Source organism: Myotis davidii, unplaced genomic scaffold (assembly GCF_000327345.1).
Source record: "Myotis davidii unplaced genomic scaffold, ASM32734v1 scaffold97, whole genome shotgun sequence".
Lineage (NCBI taxonomy): Eukaryota > Metazoa > Chordata > Mammalia > Chiroptera > Vespertilionidae > Myotis > Myotis davidii.
In genome coordinates this window covers 4870075-4875362 of record NW_006289392.1, presented here as the reverse complement: position 1 = coordinate 4875362, position 5288 = coordinate 4870075, and positions in this window count along the sequence as shown.

Sequence of the window (5288 nt, the reverse complement as noted above, 5' to 3'; positions counted from 1 at the left end):
TAACACCTTCCTTGTTGGCCATAACACCTTCCTTCCTTCCCTCCTTCCTTCCTTCCCCCCTTCCTTCCTCCCTCCCTCCCTTCCTTCCTTCCTCCCTCCCTCCTCCCTTCTTTCCTTCTTTCCTTCCTTCCTTCCTTCCTTCCCTCCCTCCCTTCCTTCCTTCCTCCCTCCCTCCTCCCTTCTTTCCTTCTTTCCTTCCTTCCTTCCTTCCTTCCCTCCCTCCCTTCCTTCCTTCCTCCCTCCCTCCTCCCTTCTTTCCTTCTTTCCTTCCTTCCTTCCTTCCTTCCCTCCCTCCCTTCCTTCCTTCCTCCCTCCCTCCTCCCTTCTTTCCTTCTTTCCTTCCTTCCTTCCTTCCTTCCCTCCCTCCCTTCCTTCCTTCCTCCCTCCCTCCTCCCTTCTTTCCTTCTTTCCTTCCTTCCTTCCTTCCTTCCCTCCCTCCCTTCCTTCCTTCCTCCCTCCCTCCTCCCTTCTTTCCTTCTTTCCTTCCTTCCTTCCTTCCTTCCCTCCCTCCCTTCCTTCCTTCTTTCTTCCTTCCTCCCTTCCCTCCTCCCTCCCTCCCTTCCTCCCTCCCTTCCTGCAGCAAATACAGATGGCGGGGGCAGCGGACGGATGGGGTGGGGGCCTCCTCTGTGTTCTGGGCTGTGGGAGTGCAGGAGTGAGCCAACGAGAGCAAGTCCTGCCCTCACAGGCCTCCTCTTTTATTGGGAGAGACCAACTCTGAGCCAATAAACACACACGGACCCCACAGTTCCAGGCAGGGGTTAGTGCAGGAGAGAGCTGGCCTGGGGAGGGACGGGGCAGAGGTGGGGAGGGTACTCGGACAGGGGGGTTGGCAAAGGCCTCGCTAGGAGGCTCCATTGGAGGAAACACTTCAGTAAAACGGGGAAGGGATCCAGGGGAGACCCGGGAAGAACCGGGGCATGACCCGGACGGGTGAGCCTGAAGCTTCAAGGCCGAGGGGCGTGCTGGAGGCGGCCAGGGAGGCGGCAGACACCAGCTGTTTGGGACTTGACCTTGTATCGGCCAATGGAGGGGCTTCCAGCAGAGGGTTGCGACGACCTGAGTTCCACTTTGTAAAGACACACTGACCACTGTCCCAGACTAAGGAAGCGGCGCACATCACACTCTATTGTTACTTTAAAACACGTTTTTATTGGTTTCAGAGAGGAAGGGAGAGGGAGAGAGAGAGAGAGAGGTGGAAGCATCCATGATGAGAGAATCATTGATCGGCTGCCTCCTGCACGCCCCGCCCTGGGAATCCAGCCCGGAATCCGACCGGGAATTGAACCGTGACCTCCTGGGTCATAGGCCGATGCTCAACCCTTGAGCCCGCGGCCAGCCGGGCGCACCCTGCTTTGTAAAGAGCACACTGACTGCTGTCCTAGACACGTGTGCTGTGCAGGTCGCCCCATGAGACCAAGGAGCGGGAGTGGGGGGGCCGCGGGACAGCAGCGGCCGAGCCGTGGTCCCGTGAGGGTGGGGGCTGGGCCTGGAGGGACAGGTGGGTGGCAGCGGGCGGGTGGGTGCCTCCTGTGTGTGCAGGCAGCGCTGAGAGGGCCGTCCTGGAGGGTGGCGTGTGGGTGTGAAGGGAACAGCAGGGTCCTCAGGAGGGAGGCCTGGGGAATGAGTGAGTGTGGGAGGCAGGACATCGCGGTGAGGCCTGCACCGAGTGGAGCTGGGGCTCAGGGGAGAGCCCTGCGGGGCGGGGCCCTCGGCAGCCAGTGGGCATTACAGGTGTGGCCCGGTGGTGCCACGGGGGAGTGGGAGCGGAGGGCCGAGTTTAACGCTGGGACCATCGTCCAGCACGTGCCTGCAGGAGGGACCCTCACACGTGAGTGTGATGGGAGTCAGCGCAGGCAGCTCCCAGCAGCTTGGCCTGCGCCTTGCGCCTCGCCTGGGGGCAGCCCCCGGAGCTGCCTCAGGCCTGGGGAGAAGCTGGGAAGCCGAGTGCCCGGGTTCTGAGGCAGGTGAGACTTGGAGAAACTGCCCGGGGTGGGCAGATGGGAGTGTGGGGACCTGGAGGGCGAGGAACACCCCAGGGTTGGGGTGCTGGGGTCAGGACCCTGAAGGATATGTCTGTCCTCTCTGGGCCATTCTGAGGCTTTAATCTCCATGAACCCCTCCTTCCTGTGCAGGGGGAGGTACCCAGGTGTGGCACCCAGTCCCCAGGCATTTGCCCATCTTATGCCAGTCTGCCCCAGGCGATGCCAGAGCTCACCACCTCTGCAGACAGACTGACTCACCAAAAGCTCCGGTGATCCTCGCGCTCGGCTGCAACCTGCTACGGCACAGCACCGCCTGGGAGGCTCCGGCTGGGCTGCACGGCAGGTGCCATGCAGGAGCCTGGCTCCTGGCACTCACAGAGAGAAGGGCCGCAGCCTGCTGCCCCTCAAGCCGAGACGCTAACTGCGTGCTGGCTGCGCGGACTCAGTGTCTTCTCCCTGGTCCTCATCCCCGCACCCAGGGTCTGGGGTCACCCATCAAGGGAGGCAGAGTGAGCACAGAGCCTTTCACGTCGGAATCCCCCATTCACCCCCAATTAGAAGGTATTAGGAAGCGATTAGGGTTAAATGAGGTCATGAGGATGGGGCCCCATGATGGGAGTAGTGCCTTTATAGAAGAGAGACTGGCTGTCTCCCTCTTGCAGGCTCTCTCTCCCTTTCCCCCCCTCTCTTTCCCCCTCTCTCTTTCCCCCTTTCTTTAAAAAACAGATTTGTTTTTATTTTTAAAAATATTCTCTTACTGATTTTTAGAGAGAGGAAGGGAGAGGGGTAGAGAGATAGAAACATCAATGAGAGAGAAACATCACCCCTACTGGGGATCAAGCAGGAAAACCTGGGCATGTGCCCTGACCAGGAACTGAACCAGAGACCTCTTGGTGTAAGGGCCGACGCTCAACCACTGAGCCACAGCGGCCGGGCCCTCTCCCCCTTTCTTAACCCTCCCTCGGCCACGTGAGGACAAAGGGAGAGGGGGGCCATCTGCAAACCAGGAAGAGTCCTCCCCAAAACTGACCCCTCTGCACTGGACCCTGCGCTGCCGCCTCCAGAACCGCGTTAATAAGCGTTGCTCAGCCCGTGGCTGTGGCTGTGGTGGCCGGAACCAGTGGAGACACTTCATCATGCTATTCCTCCAGCTTCTCTAACGTCACGGAGTGAATGTGAAGCCCTCGTTGCTTTATAAAGTGACTCCTGAATCCGGCGGCGTCCCACCCAGCGATGGGTCTGACTGTGTGCCCCACGGAAGGTGCTGCTGGGAGAAGGGGGGGCAGGGAGCTGTGAACAGAGCGGGAGAAAGGATGACATTTCAGACCAGATCACCTTCTTAGCGGGAAGCGCGGGGGTTGCCATCGGGTCTCCTCGCTCGGGGGCTGGGAGCCTGTGCCAGTGCCCTTCCTGGTGCTGACGGCTCAGGGCCATCGGGCGGGGGGTGGGGGGGGCGCTGGAACAGCCGTTGGCCTTGGTGTCCTCTCACAGGCTGTACAAGGTGCCTGGGGCCCGGGCTCCTCTTAACACTGCCTCCCGCCCCAGCTCTTGGGTGGCATTTAGGTTCTTCATGGAACGGACACTGGTGATGAGAAGTATTCGTTAGTCTTTTTATCAGCTTGACGTTGATCTTCATAACCGTGGCGCCTCCCTGAACCTGGGCCTGTCTTGTTCCCCACTTGGACCCTGGGCTGCCCTGCCTGGCACATGGAGGTGCTTAGCACTGTTCCCTGAGGCAATGCCATGCTGGCAAGACACGCCTCCAGCCCGGGCCCTCTCCCCTCCTGGTCCCACTCACTCTACCTTTGAGAACACTCATCGCCGCCCCCCTCCCCCGCTCCACCTGGGCAGTGCTGATTGGGTCTCAGCCTTTGGGAATGTTTAGGGGGCCGGGGAAGTCAAGATCAAGTTAGTGAGAAAAGGCCCTGTGGGTCATTGATAAAAACACAGCGACTTTTAAATTGTGGGTTTGCTTTAAAAGAAACCCTCAAGCGCATGACCAGGGCCGGAAACAAATGAGTCAGCCTCTCACCATGTCGTGTCCTCCGGGCTGGTGCTCGATAACATCTGCATGTACCCTGGAACCTGCCTTGCCCTGTAACCACCAGGTGCTGCCCGGGGGGCGAGGGGGGGGAGCGCCAAGGCCCTCGCCCCTGGGCTGCGGGCACAGCGGCCAGTGGGTGTGGGCCCTGCAATGGTGCATGTGCTGGGGGGGAACGGAGATATTTTGGGGAAGACGAGCAGACTCAGACTGCAGCGATTGCAAAGCTGGGAAAACACAGTTCACAGAATTTCCTCTTCAGTCGACGTGGGTCCATTTCCCCTCTCTCCCTGCGAAGAGGAAGTTCCGTTCGCTCACGAAAGTGCAGAATCACGCACTCCTCAGCCTGGAAAAGCCCGGCCCAGGTCACTCGGTTTAACAACAACCGGGCCTCCCGCTGGGGACTTCAGGCCGACTTCCCGAGAAGCCTGGCCCTGCAGCTCCAGCCCCAGCCCTCCCCGGCCCTGCTGGCCGAAACAGGGGGACCCAGCGCAGGCCCTCGCTCTGGAGAGGAGGCGGGTGCAGCCAGCGCTCAGCGAGGACCCCCCTCTCCCCGCGGCTCTGCTTCCCCGAATCCAATCCGATGCCCCCTTCTCCGACTTCCTTCTTCAGTTCACCTCTGGGTCGGTCTCCACCCAGCCTGCGGGGTGTGGGGGTGTGAGGGGGTGGCTCCAGCAGAAGTCACTTCCCTGAAGGCGCAGGGACCAGCCTCCCCAGAACTGGCCCCCCTCAGAGTGTGGGTGAGAGGCGGCGTGGAGGGTGCAGAGGAAAGAGCAGTGACCGGCTCAGACCGGGCCTGAGCCCTGGCTCTGTGCCGGGGCTGAGCGGCTGAGGGCCACGCAGTGCGGCGCCCGTGGCTTTTCTCAGAAGGCGCTGCTCTCAGAAGGCACGGGCTCACTTCCGTGCTGAGAAGCAGCACCTGGGCGCCCCCAGGCCGGGCGCGGGCTCCCGAGAGGCTGGCTGGCTGCCTTCTAGAGCGAAGCCATGAGGGCCTCCGTCCCCAGCTGTCAGGGCTTACACACAGACGCCGTCCTGCTGTCCTGCTTCCCCTCGGGGCCCGCAGGCTTCTTGCATGCATTTTCGCTATCTTTCACTCTCACCTTTCCCAAGAAAAACTGCCCACCGCCCTCTCAGCTTGAAGACACTGACAGCCCCAGCCCGTTTGGCTCAGTGGTTACAGTGTCAGCCCACAGACGGAAGGGTCCCGGGTTCGATTCTGATTGCAAGCTCGATCTCCAGCCGTGGTCGGGTGCGTTCGGAAG